This window comes from Rhinatrema bivittatum, chromosome 19, assembly GCF_901001135.1.
Source record: "Rhinatrema bivittatum chromosome 19, aRhiBiv1.1, whole genome shotgun sequence".
Classification (NCBI taxonomy): Eukaryota; Metazoa; Chordata; class Amphibia; order Gymnophiona; family Rhinatrematidae; genus Rhinatrema; species Rhinatrema bivittatum.
The window spans coordinates 6,959,712-6,973,034 of record NC_042633.1 but is presented as its reverse complement, the minus strand read 5'-3'; positions in this window follow the sequence as shown (position 1 = coordinate 6,973,034).

Below are 13,323 nucleotides of genomic sequence, written 5' to 3'. Positions count from 1 at the left end.
ACAGCAATCGAGGTCAAACACTTGTAGGAACACAAGGCCTGGATGAACAGGCACAGCAATCAAGGTCAAACACTTGTAGGAACACAAGGCCTGGACTGACAGGCACAGCAGTCGAAGTCAAACACTTTTAGGAACACAAGGCCCGGACTGACAGGCAAAGCAGTCAAGGACAGAGGTCAATCCCACCTAGGGACACAAGGCCTGGATGAACAGGCAAAGCAGTCGAGGACAGAGGTCAATACCACCTAGGGACACAAGGCCTGGATGGACAGGGATAGTAAATTTTTTTTCTTAATTTCCAGCACTTCATAGTTGATTACACTCAGGTACTGTAGGTATTTCCCTATCCCCAGAGGGCATACAATCTAAGTGAAACCCTTGTAGGACACAAGACCTGGATGGACAGGCACAGCAGTCGAGGACAGAGGTCAATCCCACCTAGGGACACAAGGCCTGGATGAACAGGCACAGCAGTCGAGGACAGAGGTCAATCCCACCTAGGGACACAAGGCCTGGATGAACAGGCACAGCAATTGAAGTCAAACACTTGTAGGAACACAAGGCCCGGACTGACAGGCAAAGCAGTCAAGGACAGAGGTCAATCCCACCTAGGGACACAAGGCCTGGATGAACAGGCAAAGCAGTCGAGGACAGAGGTCAATCCCACCTAGGGGCACAAGGCCTGGATGAACAGGCACAGCAATCGAAGTCAAACACTTGTAGGAACACAAGGCCCGGACTGACAGGCACAGCAGTCGAGGACAGAGGTCAATCCCACCTAGGGACACAAGGCCTGGATGAACAGGCACAGCAGTCGAGGACAGAGGTCAATCCCACCTAGGGACAGAAGGCCTGGATGAACAGGCACAGCAATCGAGGTCAAACACTTGTAGGAACACAAGGCCTGGATGAACAGGCACAGCAATCGAGGTCAAACACTTGTACGAACACAAGGCCTGGACTGGTAGGCAAAGCAGTCGAGGTCAAACACTTGTAGGAACACAATGTCATGTCAGGTACATGTGCTGCAGTGCTTATATTATCTGGAGCATAGGAGGCAATTGGAGCTGCTGCAAGGCTTTGAATTGCTTTTATTCATCTTGCCATTCACAGGGAAAATTTGAAAACCCAAGCAAAGGCAGGTTTACTTTCAAAAACACTAGCATTTCCATCAACTCTGGTGCAAGCCTTGAGCGGTGAGGGCTCATGATATCCCCTGTCATTGAAAAGACACGTTCACTGGGCACACTGGTTGGTGGACATGACAGATATCGCTGAGCCACTTTGGCTAGGTGTGGCCAGACAGTGGACTTGTGTGCCCAATATGCCAGCAGATCTGTCTGCATTTTCTCTGTCGTCTCTGAGAGATACCGTGTCATTGACAGCTGTGCTGCTGTCTCCTCCTGTGCTTGGGCGGGGTCAGAGTCACTCAATCCAGCTGCTTTCTCTCTTGCCCGTTGCACAACTGATGAATCTTTATGGCCAACATGCCTTGGTCGTTCTGACGTGGAGGAGGAGGTACTATCTGTCGCTGACACAGTGCTGCTCCTGCTTGGGCTAGCAGCACAACTCTCTGACGTGCCTGCTGTTTCCACCTCTGCTTCAAGCCTAATCTGTCTCCGCCTATGGTGCTCCTGTTCACGGACCTTTGCTAACAGCAGCTCCTTCACAAATAACAGACAATTGGTCTGTAGGGCGAGTTTACCTTTCACACAGGAATCACAGACAGAGGTGAGCATGTATGTGCGGTCGCATGTTAAAGGCCTTAATCTGTCTTTCACCTGCTGCTGCAAAACGTCCAGACACTGCAGCACCTCAGCAGTCATTCCCTCTTCCCATTTAAAGGCCTCCAAATGTTCATCCAGGAAATTAACTATAGGGATGATGTCAGCCAAGGTGGCACTTCTGGAACTCAGCTCCTCCATGACATCCTTGAAGGGCTGCAGGATTTTTACCAGCTGACTCATAACTAACCAATCATGATGCCCTAGGGGATTCTGCACACCTATGTCCATTGTACCAGAAAGTTCATGAAGGGGTGTCTGCATCTCCAGTAACCTCTCCAGCATCATAAAGGTGGAATTCCACCGGGTGGCAATGTCTTGAATGAGACGCTTGTGAGGCATATCCAAATCAGTCTGCTTTTGTCGGAGAACCCTCCCCGCCTTGACACTTCTGTGGAAGTGTGCTGCTATGTTCCTGCACTTCTGTATTAACCTATGCAGGTATTCATTCTCCTTGTCATTGGACTCCAAGCCCAGAGCTGACTTCACTACCAGGTGCAGAGTGTGTGCAAAACATCGGATGTTCTTAAACCGCCCATCGGTTATTGCCTTAACCATGTTTGCACCATTGTCTGTGACAAAGAACCCTGCCTGCGTTTTCCTGTCTCGCTGGTGTAGTTGCCAGCCCTCCAGCATCTGTCTGATGCATGCTAAAATATTGGCTGCGGTATGGGCCTGGTCTGTCAGGTGGGTGTGCAGTAAAGCCCACCTCCACCCTGATACTTCTTCAGTAATAGAGCTGCTGGCTGCCCCTGCCTCAGCCATGTCCCACCAGTGTGCTGTCAGAGAGAGGTAAGTGTGTGCAGCATTCATGGCGGTCCAGATATCACAGGTGAAATGCACTCTTCCGTCTGCCTTAGCTAGCAGTGCTTGAATGCGACTGCGACACTGCTTGTACAGGCTGGGGATGACCTTTCTACTAAATGTGGTTCTGCACGGGATTTTGTAATTTGGAAGTACGACCTTCAAAAAACGCTTGAACCCCACATTCTGCACTAGCTGCAAGGGCTGGTCATCAAGGGCAATCATTTCCCCAATGCTCCTGGTTACAACTTTTGAGGCTGCCTACCTCCTACCCCGGGATAGCATTACTGCACTCCACCCCATTTCCTCCATGGTGGATTGTCGCTTCTGCCACGTCAGGGGGTTGTTGGCCTGCCGCCTGACTGCTAGAAGGGTATGAGGGCGTGGGCTGACTCTGCTGCTTTCCTACCACTGCATACTGGTTGGAAGGGGTCCCCCGACTGGAACTGCCACCATCCCCAGATGGCAGTAATCTTTTTGGGTGTTGCCTCTTGATATGATGGTTCATGCCAAAATTAGATAGATGTCCCATTTGCTTGCCTCTGCTAATATCCCTGGCAGAGTAATTACACCGAGCATAACGCGGGTCTTCCGTCACTTTAAAGTGTTTCCAGATCGGAGATGTCTTTCGTGATCCTCCCCTCTCTAACACCTTGGGGGTGGATGCTGGCACTGGAGTTGAGGTAGTGGGTGCACCCTGAGAAGCAATGCCAGAGGGGGCATCAGTCACCCTCTGTGCCTGTACTGACTGCTCTTCCTCCTCCTCGATATCACTATCATCTCTCCCCTGCTGCACATTTCTGGAGGCTAAGACAGGACTAACTGATTCTACCGAAGATTCGTCAGCTATTACTTCTTCCGTTTCTGATGAGAATCCCACACAAGAAGATTCTTCATCTGAATCAGAAGCTATCAGTGACTGCGCTACCTTGTGAACGCTAAGTGTTAGTCGAGACTTCTGTCCCCCTGCTGCTTTTGGGTGTCTACATTTTGTCGGGCATGACTCTGCCTCCCCTTCCCTCTCCTCCAAAACTACAGGGCCAGAAACAAGTGGTGGTGATGGCGATGTATCATGGTCAGATTTCGGGTTTTTTGGCATGGAACTGCCATTCCCTACAAAGAGTTTAGATTGTGACAGTTGCCTTTTTAGCTGTACTGGTGGTGTTGCACTAGTGTCTTTTTGGGTGCCTCCTCTGCCAGTCCCAATCACTCAATTGCATCTCTCTTTCCCTGACATTATGGATTTTATGTCACTGAGTAGTAACACTGACCACTGTCCCACAATAATAAGGTTCAGTCTGTTTAAAATGCCCACTGCCCACTGTCACGCTGCCTGGCTGTGCACTAATGTGTGTGGCGTGTACACAGAAGCTGCTTGCTTGTAAGCACAAAAGAGGCAGACTCCCTGGGCACTTGAATGCACAGACCCACTGAATAATAATAAGGTTCAGTCTGTTTAAAATGCCTGCTGCCCACTGTCACGGTGCCTGGCTGTGCACTAATGTGTGTGGCGTGTACACAGAAGCTGCTTGCTTTTAAGCACAAAAGAGGCACACTGCCTGGGCACTTGACTGCACAGACCCAGCCTGTTAAACTTCCCAGTGAAGCCCAGTGCACTGAGAGACTAAGAAATTGGAATTTAAAAAAGCAGGAATTTTTTTCACTCCAGAAAAATGGATGAAATTAAAAATAATATCTCTCTCCAAGCCAGCCCAACACCCTAAATGGTGGTCAGTGCTAGCTGACTTAGCACAGCTTCTCTTCTCTGTCAGAGATGACCAAAATAAACAGCTTGAAAGAAACAGGGATAGTAGTAGCTGTAGCTGACCCTGGAACTGCAGCAATACAAAGAATATTTTTCTTTCCTTTATTAGTAGCCTATCTCTTCTCTATTAGTTCTGCCTGCTCCCTCTTCCACCCAGTTCACCTCCCCACAGCATCGCTGGAAATAAGTGCGTGGCTCCTCGTTCTGATGTTTATATACTGCTGGCTCATCAGTAAAATCCACAGAGAGCACTGAATGACAGCGCTATTGGCTGCATTCAGTGCTGCTCAGAAAATGTCAGCGCAAATACGCTGCGTTCCGGTATCCATGCCGACCTGTCCGACCCTTTCCTGTGAGTCACTGTGACTCACAGGAAAGGGGCAGACAGGTTGGCATGGTTACCGCAGGGGCGCCGCCATTTTGTGGTAATCATAGATAGCAAGCAGCTAATGGGGGCGAAGAAAAGCGCGCGCCGCTGGGCACGCTGAATAAAACAGAAATCTGTTAAATACGTGGGGTGTCGTGATGCGTTTCGCCTCCCCACGTATGTAACAGATAGGACAAAATAAGTTGCGGATCACAAATATGTGGAAAACGGATGCACACCCCTAGCAGTTACTACCATAAGCAAATTGCTGGGAAGACTGGATGGACCATTTGCCATCATTACTATCAGGTCTATCCAGTAAAGTGCGGCCGCGTTTACCCCGCTCCTAACCCGCGTTAGCCCTTCCTGTGATCCACAACCCCCTTTAACCTACTCCTACCGCGTCCTAAAATCCCCGGGCAACCCCTTCCGCACGCGGCATGTATATTGCATGCAAATGAGCAAATTAGCTATTCCCTACCATCCAGTAACGCGCGCCCCGACTATCGCTATTGTACCCTGCCGTTTTGCCCCGCGTTTAACCTGCTAACTTACCGCCTACCCCTACCCCTGCGTTAGAGGCAGGGGTAAGGGTAGGCGGCAAACTTTCCCCCAGCCCCCGCTCTCCTGCCCTGGCCGTGTCCATGGGTGCCGGTCCCCGGGGCAGCCCCAGTCCTCTCCCCTCCTCCCGAAGCCAAAAAAAAAAAACGAAAAAAAAAGTTGCAAGAGAGAGAGGGGAGAGGACGGGCAACCCTACCTTCGGAATTGCCAGTCCTCCCTCCCCTCCTCCCAAGGCAGGCGCGAAAAGCAGCCGTGCTCCGGGAGGAGGGGGGAGGGGACTGGCAGTATAAAGCGACTTACTTTTGCAGCCCCCCATCCGGACATCAGCGAACGCGACCGCGGCTCCCCTCTCCTGCCTCCAGCTGCTCAGGAAGATGGACGTCACGTCTTGAGCGGCCATCAGCAGAAATGGATCGCGGCTCCCCTCCCCTGCCTCCCGGCAAAGATGGACGCCTGCACGGGGGAAAGTGGCCCCTGTGCGTGCAATTGGCCGCTCAAGACGTGACGTCACATGCCGTGACGCCAAACGTCGTGACGTCACGTCTTGAGCGGCCAATTGCACGCACAGGGGCCGCTTTCCCCCGTGCAGGCGTCCATCTTCGCCGGGAGGCAGGGGAGCCACGATCCATTTCTGCTGATGGCCGTCTCCTTCGGAGGGCTGCAAAAAAAAGTAAGTAGCTTGGTCGCTTCACACTGCCAATCCTCTCTCCCCTCCTCCCGGAGCAAGGCTGCTTTTTGCGCCTTGCCTCGGGAGGAGGGGAGAGGGACTGGCCATCCCGAGCTTAGGATTGCCCGTCCTCTCTCCCCTCTCTCTCTTGCAACTTTTTTTTTTTTTTTTCCGATTTTTTCGCTTTTGTTGCTTCGGGAGGAGGGGAGAGAGGGCTGACAATCCTGAGCGTCGGAGAACTGTCCACTTCCTGGTACCTGTCATTTCAAATGTAATTTGAAATGACAGATACCAGCACGTCCGTGATGCGTTAGGCCCGCGCAACCCGTTTTACTATATAGAGCGCTATAGCAAAAGGTTATAGAGCAAAAGGTTTCTCTCCCCAGTTCTAAACTGTTACACTGCTTTTCAGATTTTCAAGATCATTGGTCTGATGACATCAGGAGAAGATATGGAACTAAAACTGACTAGAAAACCAATAAAACTCATTCATACCAGTTCTCTTTCTGCCTGATTCAGGTGTATATGATGAAAGAATATTTTTTTCACAATTTTAGAATTTCTCTAAATGAATCTATGCAATTAAAAGGAACTAGGTGTAATTGGGTCTGTATTTTCTTTCATTCAATATCATCAATACCCTCTCCTTCCTTTGCCCCCTCCATTATCCTCCCTTGACTCTTTTATAAATTGTAATATCACAACTACGCCATATAATATTATCACTATATATCTATTTATATTTTATAAATTGTTTTTTGTTAATGCATTTAACCGTTTTAATGTAAAGTTTTCTCAGTTGTTTTCTTACTGTTTTATGTAAAACGCAATTGCGGATTTTGTTCTATGTACACCGACGTGATATCTCTGATGAGCGGCGGTATATAAAAACCAATAAATAAATAAATAAATCACCAGGTTGTTTACAAACCATTTCCCATCTCCCAGAACCTAGGAGATAGCTTTGGAATGATATCTGTGCTGAGTTGTATGGTACTTGTTTACCATCCTAGAAGCACAATCCAGTTGTATTCCACACATTAAGAAAGGTGGAAAGAAGGCAAAATGATTACCGGCATGGTTAAAGGTGGAGGTGAAAGAAGCTATTTTAGCCAAAAGATCTTCATTCAAAAATTGGAAGAAGGATCCAACAGAAGAAAATAGGATAATGCATAAACATTGGCAAGTTAAATGTAAGACATTGATAAGACAGGCTAAGAGAGAATTTGAAAAGAAGTTGACCATAGAGGCAAAAACTCACAGTAAAAACGTTTTTAAATATATCCGAAGCAGAAAGCCTGTGAGGGAGTCAGTTGGACCGTTAGATGATCGAGGAGTTAAAGGGGCACTTAGAGAAGATAAGGCCATCGTGGAAAGATTAAATGATTTCTTTTCTTCGGTGTTTACTGAAGAGGATGTTGGGGAGGTACCCGTACTGGAGAAGGTTTTCATGGGTAATAATTCAGATGGACTGAACCAAATCACGGTGAACCTAGAAGATGTTTATTTATTTATTTATTTTTAATATACCGATGCTCCTGTATACAATACATATCGCACCAGTTTACATGGAACTGAACTGTCGCCACAGTGGCGGGAAATACATTGAAACAAGTTGAGGAAAATTTTAGACCTGATTGATAAACTGAAGAGTAGTAAATCACCTGGACCGGATGGTATACACCCCAGAGTTCTGAAGGAACTAAAAAATGAAATTTCAGACCTATTAGTAAAAATTTGTAACCTTGTTGCGGCCCCGGTCACGAGTGCCGTGACCGGGACCTTACCTTCTGTGTCGGGCTCCGGTTCGGGGGGTACCGCAGTGGGCACCAGGTTCCGGTCTCGATTCCGAGCGGCTGCCGCGTGGCGCTGGCGGGCCGGCGGGATACATCCTCGGTGGCATCTCCACGAGGGAGACACCGTCGCCTCACTGAATTAGCCCTTCCTCCCTGGGTGCGCACGCGTGCGCAAAAGGCTGGGAGTTAAAGCCCCTTCTCCCTGGGTGTGCGCGCAAAAGGCCAAGAGTTAAAGTGCCTTTCCTGCCTTGGGCGCCTTGCCTCCCTTTCTGATGTCAGACGCCCCGCCTCCCTTTATGAAGTCAGACGCTGGCAAATACATAAGGCTGGTGTCTGCCTCAGCTTATTGCCTTGCAACAAGTTTGCTTATCGTTACAGTGTGCCTGAGTTCCTGCTTGTAATTATTCTAGTTGCCTGCTTCAGTTCCAGTCTTGATCCTGGTTCCTGTTCCAGTTGCCTGCTTCAGTTCCAGCCTTGATCCCGGTTCCTGTTCCAGTTGCCTGCTTCAGTTCCAGTCCTGGTTCGTGTCCGCCTTCGGTGCCAGCCTTGGTCCTGTTCCAGACTTGCCTGCCTTGACCTCGGATCTTCTCATTGGATTCTCCTTTCGCCTAAGTCCCAGCAGCCCGGCTCCTACAGGCTCCTCCCAGGGAAGCACAGGCTTCCATGGTGAAGATCCTTCTCTTCAATCCGTCCAGTATCTGCCTCCCGGCCTGTTCCGCTAGTCCGGAGACTATTTCCATCTTCTCCGTCAGGCCGGCCTAAGAGTCCACTAAACCACTTTAACAGTTTGCAAGGCCATGGACTCGGTGGATTTGTCAGGTCTCCAGGCAATCCCCGGAATTGCCCAGCATGTGCAGCAACAGCAGCATTGCATGGATGTTCTTGCAGCGACTGTAGAGCAACTTGCTAATTGTCTGGACGCCATGCCAGATCCAGTGCCTGCTCTGCCACCGGCTTCAGCGGTAAACATTGGTTCAATTACTCAGCTACCGGTGCCGTCACGTTATGCTGGAGAGGCTAAGACCTGCCGAGGTTTTCTGAACCAATGTTTTATACGATTCACGCTGCTTCCTCAAGTTTCCTACCGATGCCGTAAAGGTGGCGTATATTCTGTCGTTGCTTGATGGGAAGGCTCTAATTTGGGCGTCTCCACTCTGGGAGCGGAATGATCCCTTGCTCAGTAATTTGTCGCTGTTCATCTCCAATTTCAAGTTAGCCTTTGATGACCCAGCTCGCTTAACCACCGCTACCTCGGAACTACTGCAATTACGCTAGGGTTCCCGCTCTTTAGCAGATTATGCCATGGATTTCCGCACGCTTGCTCTGGAAGTTGGGTGGCGTGATGACAGCCTCCGGGCTGTATTTATGGAGGGCCTGTCCAGGCATATCAAGGACAAGTTGGCCACCCACGATCTTCCAGAGGATCTCAACGGCCTCATAGATTTGGCTGGTCATATTGATCATCGCCTCCAACAAAGGGCAAAAGAACCAAAATCCACTCGACGTACCCCGTCTTTAGCTCCTGTATTCTCCAGACCAATATCTTCTGTCCCCTCTCCAGGAGCAGCACTTCCTGATTCTGCTTCTGAGGAACCCATGCAGTTAGGGCGTACTCCGCTTACTGCATAGGAGAGACAGTGCCGCCGTACTCTAGGCTTGTGCCTCTACTGCGGTCAAAAAGGCCATTTCCTCGCTCGCTGCAAAGAGTGCTTGGGAAACGCCAGAACCTAGGAGGTTGTGAGGAGCTCCTCCTAGGCTGTGCTGGTACCGCTCCTCAATGTACTGTACCCATCACACTCGAATACCCAGGGGGATCGTTGGAGACCCTCATCTTTCTGCATTCAGGAGCAGAGGGCAACTTCATCCTGGAGGATTTGGTACGCCAGTTACAGATCCCCACTCGGCCTCGGGAGGTGCCACTGTGGATTACCTCCATCCGGGGAACACTTCTTCCAGGGAGAATCTCTGCTTCCATGATACCCTTGACTTTACACACCGGGGCGATCCACTTGGAGGAGATCGCCTTCCTTGTTCTGGAGAAGGCCGTCCACCCTGTGGTGTTAGGCCTACCATGGTTACAGAAGCACTCTCCGATTATCCAATGGGACACATTACAGATCGTGAAATGGAGCCCCTTCTGCTTCGCTAACTGCCTGAAGGTTCTGAGAGGGTCCGTTCTCCCTCTCTTGCACACCACCATCGCTCTACCTGCACCATATTTCGACTTCTCCGATGTATTTTCCAAGACGAAGGTAAAAAGGACTGGTCGCTAAGACCATGCATTGACTATCGGGGTCTCAATGCCATCACCAAGCGGGATCGTTATCCACTCCCACTGATTCCTGAACTCCTGGATAGATTACAGGGAGCTAGGATCTTCACAAAGTTGGACTTGTGGGGTGCATATAACCTTGTCCGTATTCGACCAGGGGACGAATGGAAGACTGCCTTTAACACCAGGGATGGGCACTATGAGTACCTCGTCATGCCCTTCGGACTATGTAATGCCCCGGCAGTATTTCAACATCTCATGAACGAGGGACTTCGTGATTTAGCGGTAGATTTTAAAAGAAGCGCGATCAGCCTACTTTTGCTTGCGCATCAGACTCAAGCAAAAGTACGCTGGATTTTAGTAGATACGCGCGGAGCCGCGCGTATCCACTAAAATACTGGATCGGCGCGCGCAAGGCTATCGATTTTGTATAGCCTGCGCGCGCCGAGCCGCACTGCCTCCCCCCGTTCCCTCCAAGGCCGCTCCGAAATCGGAGCGGCCTCGGAGGGAACTTTCCTTTGCCCTCCCCTCACCTTACCCTCCCTTCCCCTACCTAACCCACCCACCCGGCCCTGTCTACACCCCCCCCTTACCTTTGTCGGGGGATTTACGCCTCCCGGAGGGAGACGTAAATCCCCGCGCGCCAGCGGGCCTGCTGCACGCCGGGCCGCGACCTGGGGGCGGGTACGGAGGGCGCGGCCACGCCCCCGGGCCGTAGCCACGCCCCCGTACCCGCCCCCAAAACGCTGCCGACACGCCCCCAGAACGCCGCGACGGCCGGGCCCGCCCCCCGACACGCCCCCGACACGCCCCCCTCGGAGAACCCCGGGACTTACGCGAGTCCCGGGGCTCTGCGCTCGCCGGGAGGCCTATGTAAAATAGGCTTCCCGGCGCGCAGGGCCCTGCTCGCGTAAATCCGCCCGGTTTTGGGCGGATTTACGCGAGCAGGGCTCTGAAAATCCGCCCCTTACTGAATACGTCTGTCATCGTGTACCTGGATGATGTATTAATCTACTCACGCGACTTGTCTTCTCATCGCCTACATGTCCGTCAGGTATTACAGTTACTCAGAGACAACGGATTATACGCCAAGTTGGAGAAATGCTGCTTTGAGAAAGATTCTCTTCCCTTTCTGGGATACATAGTCTCCGCCACCGGATTCAAGATGGATCCTGAAAAGGTAGCCGCCATCAGAGACTGGCCCCGGCCAAGGGGGCTAAAGGCGGTGCAGCGTTTCCTCGGCTTCACAAATTTCTATAGACATTTCATTCCACACTATTCTCGTATCGTGGCTCCTCTCACCGCCCTAACTCAGAGAGGCGCTGACGCAGTGGATTGGCCTGATTCAGCCTGTCAGGCGTTTGAAATCCTCAAAGAGGCTTTTCTACAGGATACGTGTCTTCATCACCCTGATCCGCTTCATCCATTTGTCGTAGAGGTGGACGCATCGAACATTGCGGTGGGAGCTGTGCTTAGTCAATGCACTGACTCCGGTCAGCTCATGCCATGCTCATACTTTTCCAGGAAATTCTCTGTTGCAGAGAATAATTATAGTATCAGGGATAAGGAGTTACTAGCTATTAAGCTCGCCTTTGAGGAGTGGAGACAATGGTTGGAGGGAGCCATCCATCCCGTTAGAGTATATATGGACCACAAGAACCTGGAATTCCTGTCCCAAGCCCAACGCTTAAGCCCTCGACAGGCCCGCTGGTCTCTATTCTTCAACCGCTTCAATTTCACACTACGCTACCGGCTGGCTGCCAAGAATGTTCGAGCGGACGCACTTTCGCACTCAACGGAGCTGGAGGAAGAGCAGGACCAGCCCCAATATATCCTAGACCCCCGCAAAAATCAATCTTTCCGGAACCACTGTATGTTCTCTTGGTAAGACGATGGTTCCCCGACGGTCTCGAAAGAGGGTCTTGCTCTGGGCCCACAACTCCCTTACGGGGGGGTCACGCTGGCCACGAGAAGACTCTTGACTTGGTAAACCGCTTCTACTGGTGGCCAACCTTGAGGAAAGATATCCATGTTTTCGTAGACTCCTGTCCCACCTGTGCGATACAGAAGCCGCAGACGGGGAAGCCTTGGGGTCTACTCCAACCGTTGCCCATTCCAGTGGAACCATGGACCCACATCGCCACCGATTTCGTGGTGGACCTTCCAGCATCAGAAGGGAATACAGTCATCTGGGTAACTATAGACAGGTTCTCCAAAATGGCCCACTTTGTTCCCCTGTCCAAGTTACCATCGGCTCTCGAACTAGCCAGCTTGTTCACTCAACATATCTTCAGGATCCACGGTCTGCCCCAGGACATTTTCTCTGATCGCAGGCCTCAGTTCACTGCCCGGTATTGGAAGGCATTATGTAAGAAGTTCAATGTGCAATTCAATCTGTCCACCGCCTTTCATCCCCAAAGCAATGGGCTGACGGAGCACACCAACCGCTCCTTGAAGACTTTTCTTCGCTCCTTCATCAATGAAAGACAGAATAACTGGGCACAGAGTTTTCGTATAACAACCATTCTCATGCAGCCACAGGCAGTTCACCATTTTTCATCATTTATGGGAAACAGTTACGACCACCTCTACCACTGCCGCTTCCTAGTGCAATTCCAGCAGTACAAGCATCCGCCCAGCAATTGCAATCTCTGTGGACGTCCATCCAAGGGAGACTTGCCAAAGCAGCCAGGGCCATGAAAAATTGGGCAGATCGTCACCGACAGCTGGCACTCATCTTCCTTCCCGGAGATCGAGTGTGGCTCAGCACAAAGAACATTCAACTCCGAATCCCGTCCTGGAAGTTGGCTCCAAAATACTGTGGCCCTTTTGGTATAGCTGAGCGTCTGGGGGCCGTTCCTTACCAGCTACGCCTACCCTCCTCGATGCGTATACATAATGTATTCCATGTCTCCTTGTTAAAACCTCTCATCCTCTCCAGGTACCATCATCAAGTTCCTGATGCGGTGGATCCTTCTGTGCCCGATGAGCCAACCTATCAAGTTTGGGAGGTTCTGGATGACCGCTTCCACCAATGACGATGGGAATATCTACTTGCCTGTGAGGGTTGTGGCCCGGAGGACAACACATGGGAACCAGCTCGTAACATTCTAGATAAGGAACTACTGCTCCAGGTCCATCGCCAGCATCCCGTTAAACCTGGGCCTTCTAAGAGGGGGTGTAAGAAGGGGGTACTGTTGCGGCCCTGGTCGTGGGTGCCGCGACCGGGACCTTACCTTCTGTGTCGGGCTCCGGTTCAGGGGGCACCGTGGTGGGCACCAGGTTCCGGTCTCGATTCCGAGTGGCT